Source organism: Nerophis ophidion, linkage group LG09 (genome assembly GCF_033978795.1).
Source record: "Nerophis ophidion isolate RoL-2023_Sa linkage group LG09, RoL_Noph_v1.0, whole genome shotgun sequence".
NCBI classification, from domain to species: Eukaryota; Metazoa; Chordata; class Actinopteri; order Syngnathiformes; family Syngnathidae; genus Nerophis; species Nerophis ophidion.
The window spans coordinates 33,397,224-33,409,902 of record NC_084619.1 but is presented as its reverse complement, the minus strand read 5'-3'; the positions used below and the strand labels follow the sequence as shown (position 1 = coordinate 33,409,902).

The 12,679-nt window shown below is 39.0% G+C and overlaps 1 protein-coding gene across 2 annotated transcripts in view; it reads left to right on the top strand.

Moving 5' to 3' along the window:
- The window catches only part of LOC133559270 (adhesion G protein-coupled receptor A1), a 557,171-nt gene that overhangs the window by 418,053 nt on the left and 126,439 nt on the right, over positions 1 to 12,679 (top strand). The window lies entirely within an intron of this gene.

The following is a 12,679-nucleotide window of genomic DNA, read 5'->3' as shown; positions in this document are numbered from 1 at the left end:
GCCACCCACACAATGACATACGCGCGAACACGCATATATGCACACACACACACACACACACACATGCACACACAGGTACAAAGTCATATACATTCGTAACAATATATATCAGTGAATGCACCACCCTAACCAGCTCAACACAACACAACACGGCGCGTTCTGGCGAGTCCCCAATTTCATGTTGACTTGAACTTAAGATGATGTTGACCGCCAGAATGCGTTTTTTATTATAAGATAAAATTCTGAACATTACAAGCTTGAAATTACAAACCTGAGCTTTTGCTTTTGTAGTCTATGCTGTCGGATCTGACTGGGCCAGAGCGGCGTGTGGTAACCGGACCCTGATGCGTCGTCCACTGACTCGTCCTGCTGCACGTGTTGTGTACAAATCGTCAAACAAACGTTCGAACTTCTGACTTCGACTTCGGACTGCCCCCCCCCCCCCCCCCCCCCCTACCGCCCCCTTCCTCCTCACCGTCCCCCCAGATCCTTCCACCGCCCCCAGGGGGGCGGTACTGCCCACTTTGGGAACCACTGATATACACTGTGCTAGCCTCTGCAGTGTTCCACGCCGTCGTCTGCTGGGGTGGAGAGAGCATGACCAGAGACAGGAGCAGACCCAAGAAAGCAACCAAGAGAGATTGTTGTACCCAGTGGAAACAAAACACATATTTTTACGAGAACCAAATTGTCGTATTGAAGAGAAAGGTTTCCTGAACTAGTGAATATCTTTGCTTTGGGTTTGTCAGTGACAATGCCCTCATCACTTTGTGCACTTTGAACTATGACTAGTGATGTCTAAGTCAAGAGTCAAAGTCATCTTTATTGTCAATTTTCAACATGTGCTGGACATACAGGGAAATGTAAGGACCATTTATCTCTTAACCACGGTGTAAGCTAACTGAAAAAATATTTTTTAAAGCTATATACAATATATAAAGAATAAAATAAAAATACAGTTATACAACAATTACAGGATAATGTACAAATTTGTCCATTTTGAAAAAAAATAAAAACGGCCATAAATGTGCAAAAATGTGCATCTTAAAAAAAACAGTATTGACAGCAACAACAAAACTTGTGCATAGACTTGGCGTTAGCAAAAAACAACAAAAAAAGTAAGACATTCAGAGGGGGCAGAGAGAGACAGTGACTATATTTCCATGCACTAAATTAGTCTGATTTCTCAATTTTTTTTTTCAGATATTTTCACGCCTACAAGTGAAGTCCCAATTTCCATGGAGACTCTTTATTGCGACTATTGGTCATATGCCGTGTGCCTATAGAAGTAGAATTGTCTCACATCAACATATATATATATCAATATGTTATCAATACATATGCATATATTAATCAATATACAAATACAAATGTGATGTACAAATAAATAAATAATTTGTATAAATAAATGCGTATTTTGTAAATATATTTTTGAGATTTGAATATTCATATAAATAAAAAGTATATATATATAACAATGTGACATACAAATAAATCAAGAATTTGTATAAATAAACATGTATTTGTAAATATATTTTTGAAATTTGAATATAAATATGCTGAGCTAGAAGGCAAAGCTCTCGGTCTACTGAGCTATCTACATTCCTACTCTCACCTACGGTCATGAATTGTGGGTCATGACTGAAAGAATAAGACTGCGGATACAAGCTGCTGAAATGAGTTTCCTTGGAAGGGTGGCTGGCATCTCCCTTAGAGATAGGGTGAGAAGTTCAGTCACCCGGGAGAGACTTAGAGTAGAGCCTCTGCTCCTTCGCTTAAAAAGGAGCCAACTTAGGTGGTTCGGGCATCTCGTACGGATGCCTCACTAGCGTCTCCCTAGGGAGGTCCTCGTTGCACGTCCCATTGGGAGGAGACCCCGGGGAAGGCCAAGGACCAAATGGGGGAGATTAAATCTCCTCTTTGACCTGGGAACGCTTCGGGATCCCCCAGGAGAAAGTTGATAATGTTGCTCTGGAGAGGGAAGTCTGGGCGAGCTGTTGTCCCAGCAACCCGATTCCGGATAAGCGGTTGTAGATGGATGGATGGATGGATGGATTAAGAAATTATATTAGACTGCACTGCAAACATGACAACACTACCAAGAAGGTTTTGGAATTGCTGGATTTGATGCGGGTCCAAAGCAAAGGCCAATAACAGAGTTGTTTTGAAATACTTTTCGGATGGAGAATGGAAGGAAATCTTTTGAATGTCTCAGTTCATTCAGTGAGCTCTGTGTATTGATAGAAGGAATTGTATTTCCTAAAGAAAAGACAGTTCATTCATGCCTTGATAAAACTTCATACGAGGTTTGCCACTGTTGTGTATACGAGTTTGCCATTTGTGTGGAATACCACGTTACTATTTGGAGTGCACAAATGCAGTGTAAAGAGGTTTGTGTACGTTTTCTTCTCTGCTTTGTATTATACCTGCTTCATTCTCTTCTATCTCACCAGTATTTGTTCAGGACTCAGAACAAATCATTCTCCATTTCCTTTGCTACCTTTTGAAATAAACTCAGTTTTTTTCTTTTCTCCCATCGATGCACTTCAAAATGTTCTCTTCTTTTAATTTGTGAAGCAAATAAACAGTTAGGTTAAGGTGTTTTCATGAGTTGTGTAATGCTTATTTTAAGCCAAATTATTTGAGAAATAATACTGAGTTAGTGCATGGAAACATAGTCAGTGAGATAGGGAGGACTGCTCTGCAATTGGGGGGTAAGGTTCAGTGTCCAGTAGTGATGGTCAAATGAAGCCTCATGAGGCACTGAACCACTTGAGCCAACTGGTTCAAGAATTTCTCAAAGCTTCAATGCATGCTTCATCACAAGAATCAGCCTGCTGCTCAAATGTATAATTACCAACAGCTGCATCTTAACCACATAATGTGTGATTCATTGAAATGTTGTGTCTAAAATGGCTCTTGGAAATGTCAAATGTCTTTTATGAGAAAATGGATGTATGTATGTATATATATTGTGTTTTTGTAACATGGTAGAATCATATCATAGGGCAGATTGTATAATGTTTTTCTGCCACCTTAAGGAAATAGCATAAAAAGTAAGATGACAATATAATGTCACTTGGACAATGATATACAGAAAAGAGGAAATTTAGATAATTTTGTTTCTGGCAAAACTTCTTCCTCATCCAGCTATTGATTTCTGGTAGTTGGTTAAAAAGAATAAATACAGAATGCTTTACTTTAATAAATGTAACATTTACAGTGATCAACATATTTAAGAAATGACGTTGCCAACAATCAACCCAGATCTTGTGGAATAAAAGCTGGCTGCGCGAACCATTGTGTTTGCCAAATTTCTAATGACGTCAGTGATACAAGGTGGTAAATTAATATTTTTTGAATGGATCTCAAGTTTGTCATTTGGATTTAGTTTGCCGTCCTTTCATTCTCGCGGAAATTTAAAACATATATATTTTATCCTCTATCCATATTCCGAACTTATAAAACTCCCAAGCTCCATTGAAAATAGAGCTTAGGCATTTTATAAGTTGTCGAATATCCCGGCAAATCTCAATCGTGTCCCAGAGCGATCACGTGGTACAGCTTGGCAATGAGGCTTTATACGTCCTCATTTCCGGCTCCTCCCCCTAACTATAGCAAGCCTCGAAATGCGCTTCGCGTAGATTTTTGCAGCCGTAAACCAAGAAGATGGTAAATTTTGAGATCCAATTTAGACCCGCGGATGGCAAGAGAGGCACAAAAAGACGTTTGTTTGCAACAACCTTTATTTCAAAGTCCATCCATCCATCCATTTCCCACCGCTTATTCCCTTTTGGGGTCGCGGGGGGCTCTGGACCCTATCTCAGCTACAATCGGGCGGAAGGCGGCGTACGCCCTGGACAAGTCGTCACCTCATCACAGGGCCAACACAGATAGACAGACTACACTCACATTCACACACTAGGGCCAATTTAGTGTTGCCAATCAACCTATCCCCAGGTACATGTCTTTGGAGGTGGGAGGAAGCCGGAGTACCCGGAGGGAACCCACGCAGTCACGGGGAGAACATGCAAACTCCACACAGAAAGATCCCGAGCCCGGGATTGAACCCAGGACTGCAGGACCTTCGTATTGTGAGGCAGACGCACTAACTCTGCCAAGTCTTTGTATGGATTATGGCCTTGTTCACACTGCAGTTCAATTCCGATTTTTTTGCCCATTTGGGACCCATATCGGATTTTTTCATGTCAGCGTGAAAAGTGCAATTACATTTTTTTTTAATATCTGCCCCTGGCCAATTTTGTCTGTATATATACCTTGAAGTATGCCGTGAGTAGTAGTTATGTTGTTGGTTAAGGAAAAGCAAACTTTTTGACGTATTTGGGAGAATAATGTGCAGCCGTATGCTTAAAATGAGCAAAATACATAATATAGATGTACATTTTACTAAATTTACCTGTATTCTAACAGCATGTATATAAAACATTGATAGTTGTTTGGATGTGTTTCAGAGTGCCGTACAGGCGGAATAGATTGACTCCATTGGTAGCTGACTTTTGCTAACGTTTACTTACGAATTAGAATGCATGAAAAATAAAAAATAAAATAATAAACATGTTTTTTACAGTTCCCCTTTAAACAATTGTATGTAAAAAACAATAGATTAAAGAACTTGTTTAAATATTGTGTCGATACAGTTAATACGTGTGATTGCTATTGGTATCTTCTGATCTCAATCATGGATGATCAGTATCGTTGGCATAAGACCCTGATTGGAACATTCCAAGCTAGTATGCAAATGTTTTTGACTGTACAGAGAAAGAAACTTTGTTTGGCATGTTTCATCGTCAACCAGAAATGTCTGTAATAACTATTAATGAAATCACACATTAATGCATGGTAGGTAGGTAGAAAGACAGCAGCTGCTGGTCTCAAAGTGTGTTTTGGTTTGTTTAGGAGTGTTATAATTCAGTCGCAAAATGTTAACCTTGATTATGAGGGTTTTTTTATGTTGTATTAAAAGGTATTCTCTTAAGATTAGGACTATATTTTTGTCAAAGGGTTTTTTCTAATTTACTTGATTTCAGTGCGGCCCTAAGATGCCTCTGTTTATAAATACACTACTTGTGAGCCTATATATCAGGGGTGTCAAACTGAAAGACAGAGTGGGCCAAAATGTAAAACTGAACAAAGCCGCGGGCCGAGGTTGAACAAATGAACCTTTTAAATAGGGACCCAAACAAGTTTTGCATTGAATATTTAACAAGCAAGGCTTATATAACTTTATAGTGACATGCAAAATCGAGTTTCAAATAATAGTAATAATAATAAAAAAATCAATGGCATAGCAAATAAAATTTAAATAAAAATTGAATGCCTCTTTTCTATTTGCAGCCTTCTGAGGTAAATATCAAAATAAAGTTTTTCCACAGGCTAATAATACATTTGAAAATAAAATAACAATGAATGAATCAAACATTCAAGCCTTGAAGTAGCAAGAGAGAGTGTATGAATTTAATGTTAATTACTGCTCAGTTTGCTACACTGATTTGCTTTAACACTGAATATGGAACAAGCAACACTCATATAACTTAATAGTGCAGCATCCACTTTCAAAAAACAAACAAAAAAACATCAATGGTATATTAAATACAATTTAAATACAACATTGAATGCTTCTTTTCTATTTGCAGCCTTCTGAGGTAAATTTCAACATTAACTTTTTCCACAGGCTAATAAACTTGAAAATAAAATAATGAGGTGAGCAGGGTTTGGTGGTCACGGGGGTGTATATTGTGGCGTCCCGGAAGAGTTATTGCTGCAAGGAGTTCTGGGTATTTGTTCCGTTGTGTTTATGTTGTGTTACGGTGCGGATGTTCTCCCGAAATGTGTTTGTCATTCCTGTTTGGTGTGGGTTCACAGTGTGGCGCATACTTGTAAAAGTGTTCAAGTTGTTTATACAGTCACCCTCAGTGTGACCTGTATGGCTGTTGACCAAGTATGCGTAGCATTCACTCATGTGTGTGTCAAACCCGCATATATTATGTGACTTGGCCGGCACCCTCTTAATATGTAGGAAAAGAAGACGTGACGACAGGTTGTAGAGGACGGTATAGGCGATGCTTTTAAGGCAGCCCCCCCCCCCCCAAATTGTTGTCCGGGTGGAAATCGGGAGAATGGTTGCCCCGGGAGATTTTCGGGAGGGGCACTGAACTTCACGAGTCTCCCGGGAAAATCGGGAGGGTTGGCAAGTATTAGTGTTCGCGGTGAATGCGGTGTTACGGCATTCACCGGCGGGCCAGCTCTAGTGTTAATTTGATATTGCCTCAAGGGCCAAATGAAATTACACGGGGGGCCAAATTTGGCCCGCGGGCCAGAGTTTGACACCCAAGCTATATATAACCTTGTGACCAATATTTACACCACAAACCATGTATTTACTAGTACCAAAGTTGAGAAATAATCGGTGCGATTCTCCTTTATTGCTCGGACACCTCGCATATGCTTCCCAAATGCTCTTAACGAAATGCAAACATGTAAATTGCTGGAAAAGGAGATGGAGTGTCCACTTAGCTCTAAGTGCTACAGATAGCACATCTGTCAGAGTGGGGAATGGGTCTGTGCTGAGAATGAGCTGAACAATCTGTAATCAAAAATGGAGGGAAATTGCATTGTGCTGGTGGGGGGAATGACATATATAATGGCTCCTAGCCCTGAAGGATTGTAATTATTAACTTCCCCCCCCCTTCAACTATATTTGTACTAGATCATTCTATCCTCAAGTACCTCATTCATAATCGTACATGGCTTTTCATCAGAAAGCATTTTTGCTGTAGCATTTTTTGTTCTAGTATATTCCTCTTGCATCCATCCAGCCATCCATCCATTTTCTATACCGCTTGTCCCTTTTTGGGGTCACGGGGGGGTGCTAGAGCCTATCTCACGCATTCTTTGTTAATTGGGGTCTGCCATCACTCCTCTTACAATTGCATGTTTGGATCGTGAACCAGTCCAACAGCTAAAAATACATAGTTACTTGGCCTATTAATGGTAATAGAAATGATTTCTTCCTTTCTTATATTTGTTGTCATTTAGTGAATTCCATTGCTTCCTAATCTTCATAATAATGTTCAGTTGACTGAAAGCACTTCTTCAATCTGCTGTTCATTAAAGGCCTATTGAAACCCACTACTCCCGACCACGCAGTCTGATAGTTTATACATCAATGATGAAATATTAACATTGCAACACATGCCAATAGGGCCTTTTTAGTTTACTAAATTGCAATTTTAAATTTCCTGCGAATTTTCTTGTTGAAAACGTCGCGGTATGAAGACGTGTATGATGACGCGTGCGTTTGACGTCTCGGGTTGTGGCAGACATTATTTTCCAGCCCGATCTAAGCTATAAGTAGTCTGCTTTAATCGCATAATTACACAGTATTCTGGACATCTGTGTTGCTGAATCTTTTGCAATTTGTTCAATTAATAATGGAGAAGTCAAATTAGAAAGATGGAGGTGGGAAGCTTTTAGCCTCTGGCCAAACAAACAGAGTCAGTGTTTCCTTGTTTAAAATTCCCTAAGATGAAGCTTTACTATGGATCAGAGCGGTCAAGCGAACATGGATCCCGACCAAATGTCAACCGAAAGTTTTCAGTGAGAAAATTGTGGTAATAAGTCAGCTCTAACTGGAGACATCGGCGGAGCTTCTGTCTTGCTGCTGCTGCGTGACCTCCCTCAGAGACTCTGGCTTCAACACACCCGTGGCCACACCGCTTTGACTTTCAGGTACTTTATAAACACACTAAAAGACTAGTAACACAATAGGTAGATAAGGGAATTATCCTAGTAAATGTGTCTAATAACATCTGAATCGCTCTCACTGCCCTCGCCTTTTTATTTTATTTTTAACTTTTTTTTTTTCCTCTAGTCCTTCACTCTAAATTTCCTCATCCACAAATCTTTCATCCTCGCTCAAATTAATGGAGAAATTGTCGCTTTCTTGGTCGGAATAGCTCTAGCTCCTGCTGGCTATGATTGTAAACAATGTGAGGATGTGAGGAGTCCTACAACCCGTGACATCACGCGCACATCGTCTGCTACTTCCGGTACAGGCAAGGCTTTTTTAATTAGCGACCAAAAGTTGCAAACTTTATCGTCGTTGTTCTCTACTAAATCCTTTCAGCAAAAATATGGCAATATTGCAAAATGATCAAGTATGCCACATACAATGGACCTGCTATCCCCGCTTAAATAAGAAAATCTAATTTCAATAGGCCTTTAAAGAACCAATTATTCAATAATAGTAAGATTGTGCATGCCCAGGATATCACAAGGCAATTATATACTTAACATTGTTGCTTTTATGGTGATAGAGCCGTCAAATGTCAGCCTGTGCCACTATAAGACCACTAGCGGTCAAAGAGAGACGATCAGCACATGGAAATGGTCGGCGACAACAGATGCCTGTGAGCTCTGAAACACCATTAAGCGCCACAGAGGTAGTCATTTATCCTCTCCAACAGCTGCAGCCAAACTATATAATGCATTGTTCGAGATTGCAGCTTGCTTGGTTTACCGTCGTCTATCTTCCCTGTCGTGATGGTATCCATGAATTTAAAGAGTTGCTGCCTTATTTTCATTAATTCTGGCATAGGGAGGAATCTGCAAAGTGTAGAATATGGAGAGTACAAGATGTTGCTGCGAGTACAAATATGTGTCCAGCATGTCCTTCCATTTCCTTCTATTTGCCATCCTTGTGTGTTACAAACAACGAGAACAATGCGGTGTCTATGGAATCTAAAGCACCATCTCAACATTGATTCTTGTGTTGTAAGTGCAGAGGAATGAGTCACCGCTCTTACACATACAACACAGAACATCTTGTTATGTACATAGAAGAACATGCTTGCAAATTCAGTCCTACAGTATTCATACAAATATTATTTGAAAGAAAATACACCTCTCTTTTATAAGAGGTACATTTTATACTAAAACTACATGTGGTTTCTACTTTTTTATTGTAGTTGTATCTTGGTCCGAGGAGATTTCACCCCAAAAATAATGGGTCTGGTTAGGGTTGTTTGATATAGATGATACATTTGTGCATGGAGCTTACGTGAGGAAGGTGGGTGGTTAATGATTTTATTATGTAGTCTGCTGAAAATTATGGAAAGCGCCACTCAAAAAACAACCAACGCTAAGATATTCTGGCGGCTAGAGTGCATAGTGCACCCCATTTGTCACGTTTCTTGTGTCCGTTAAACCGCAACAAACGAGGACATACACTATATTGCCTAAAGTATTTGGCTACCCATCCAAATGATGAGAATAAGGTGTCCTAATCACTTGGCCCGGCCACAGGTGTATAAAATTAAGCACATAGGCATGGAGACTGTTTCTACAAACATTTGTGAAAGAATGGGCCGCTCTCAGGAACTAAGTGATTTCCTGTGTGGAACTGTCATAGGATGCCACCTGTGCAACATATCCAGTTGTGAAATGTCCGTGCTTTTAAATATTCCAAAGTCAACAGTCTGCTTTAATTTAAGAAAATGAAAGAGTTTGGGAACAACAGCAACTCAGCCACAAAGTGGTAGGCCACGTAAACTGACAGAGAGGGGTCAGCATATGCTGAAGCGCATAGTACAAACAGGTTGCCGAATTCCTGCTCGTTCAGTTACTACAAAGCTCCAAACTTCATGTGACTTTCCAATTAGCCAACATACAGTACGCGACCTTCATGGAATGGGTTTCCATGGCCGAGCAGCTGCATCTAAGCCATACATCACCAAGTCCAATCAATGCAAAGCGTCAGATGCTGTGGTGTAAAGCACGTTGCCACTGGACTCTAGAGCAGTGGAGACATGTTTTCTGGAGTGATGAATCACGCTTTTCCATCTGGCAGTCTGATGGACGAGTCTGGGTTTGGAGGTTGCCAGGAGAACGGTCCAATTCGGACTGCATTGTGCCGAGCGTGAAATTTGGTGGAGGTGTGGGGTTGTTTTTCAGGAGTTGGGCTTGGCCGCTTAGTTCCAGTGAAAGAAACTTTGAATGCTCCAGGATACAAAAATATTTTGGACAATTCCATGCTCCCAACCTTGTGGGAACAGTTTGGAGCGTACCCCTTCTTCTTTCAACATGACATGGATGACAGAATGAACTTGACTGGTCTGCACAGAGTCCGATAGAACACCTTTGGGATGAATTATAAGGGAGACTAAGATCCAGGCCCTCTCCACCAAAATCAATGTGGGACCTTTTGGAAGAATGGTCGAAAATTCCTATAAGAACACGCCGCAACCTTATGGACAGCCTTCACAGAAGAGTTGAAGCTGTAATAGCTGCAAAATGTGGACCAACATTATATTGAACCCTATGGGTTAGGAATGGGATGGCACTTCAAGTTCATATGTGAGTAAAGGCAGGTGGCCAAATACTCATGGCAATAAAGTGTATGAATCCCCTTCCTCCCTGTATAAATATTTTAAAGTAGGCCTACTGTTATATTGTTATTCCCATTGTTTTTATTATTTTTGTAATATTTCTCTATTTTGTTTCCTTTTAAACCCCCATTATTTACTTTTTTACTTTTTTTTTTTAAATTGATCTCAACTCTGTACACTGCTGCTGGAATTTTAATTTTCCTGAAGGAACTCTCCTGAAGGAATCAATAAAGTACTATCTATCTATCTATCTATCTATCTATCTATCTATCTACAATAGAACTTTTAATACTATAGTTATGTCATGGTCAGAGGTGGGTAGTAACGCGCTACATTTACTCCGTTACATCTACTTGAGTAACTTTTGGGATAAATTGCACTTCTAAGAGTAATTTTTATGCAACATACTTTTACTTTTACTTGAGTATATTTATAGAGAAGAAACGCTACTTTCACTCCGCTCCATTCATGTACATTCAGCTCGTTACTCGCTACTTTTTTTTAATGGATCTATTAATGTTTGTTTTGTTTTTTCAAAGTAGGATCTACGCATGCCTGCGTTTCACCAATCACATGTAGTCACTTGTGACGTTGGACCAATCAAACAGAGCCAGGCGGTCACGTGACCGTCACACGTCGAATCCGACTTAAAAAAGTTGAAAAACTTATTGGGGTGTTACCATTTAGTGGTCAATTGTACTGAATATGTACTGTACTGTGCAATCTACTAATACAAGTTTCAATCAATCATTTAAAAGTGTAAAGGAAAAAAGACACTTTTTATTTCAACGTACTTCCCGTCAAAAGCCTAAAGGCTGATCGCACAGTTCCTGTCTTCACAATAAAAGTGCCGCTCCAACGCGCCTGCTTTAACAAAATAAGAGTCTCCGAAAGCCAGCGCAAACAAGCTAGCAAGTTACGGAGTTTGCCGCCAATGTATTTATTGTAAAGTGTATAAAAAAAATATGGAAGCTGGACAAATAAGATGCCAAAAACCAACGACTTTCATGTGGTATTAGACGGAAAGGAATAACTTTTTTTCTCTTCCATTTGAAAACGTGGACGTTTTCAGCACTACTGATTAAAATCAATGCAAGTCATCACAATCAGGTAATTCACCAACTTATATTCTTGTCTTCATGAAAGATAGGAATCTATGTGTTAAACATGCATATATATTCATTAAAACACCATTAACATGCAAACAAAAACGGCAAAATAAATAAATATAAATTATATACTGTGTATATAAATGTGTGTATATATATATATATATATATATATATATATTTATATATATATATATATATATATATATATATATATATATGTATATATATATATATATATATATATATATATATATATATATATATATATATAAAACCATCCATTTCCTACCGCTTATTCCCTTTTGGCACCTATCTCAGCTACAATCGGGCGGAAGGCGGGGTACACCCTGGACATATTAATATATATTATATGTGTGTGTATGTATATGATACGTGTGTGTATGTACATATGAGGTAGATCACCTCGACTTGGTCATTTATTAAATAATTGATTGACGTTGAAAAACTTATTGGGGTGTTACCATTTAGTGGTCAATTGTACGGAATATGTACTGTACTGTGCAATCTACTAATAAAAGTTTCAGTCAATAAATCAATGAATGCCTATTGAGCCTATGGTGCTGTTAAGTTATTGTGGCTAAATTTGCCTTTTTTTTATTTTAATTTTTTATTATTTAATATATATTATTGTTTTAGTTGCTTAAGAGATATTCCTGGCTCTGAATTTGCTCATTGCTATTTTTATGTTTTTGTGCATTATTTGTTGCTGTAATGAGGTTACTCATCAGTTACTCAGTACTTGAGTAGTTTTTTCACAACATACTTTTTACTTTTACTCAAGTAAATATTTGGGTGACGACTCCTTACTTTTACTTGAGTAATAAATCTATAAGGTAACAGTACTCTTACTTGAGTACAGTTTTTGGCTACTCTACACACCTCTGGTCATGGTAATGCATGTTGATGACACATTTTAGCTGTGTCCAACACAGTTGACAGCGTGACGCAAGTGACCACATCAGTGTTGCGTTTAACACAGCAAAGGTTGCGCAAAGTTGCTTCTAAGTCAGTAATCCTTGCTTCCATGGCAGCAAAAAAAAAAAGTTTTACATGTATCATTATCACTGATTATCATTATCACTGATGAGGAGTAGCTGAACATACTACACTAGTCACCATAGGAAGATATAATGAGCTGGA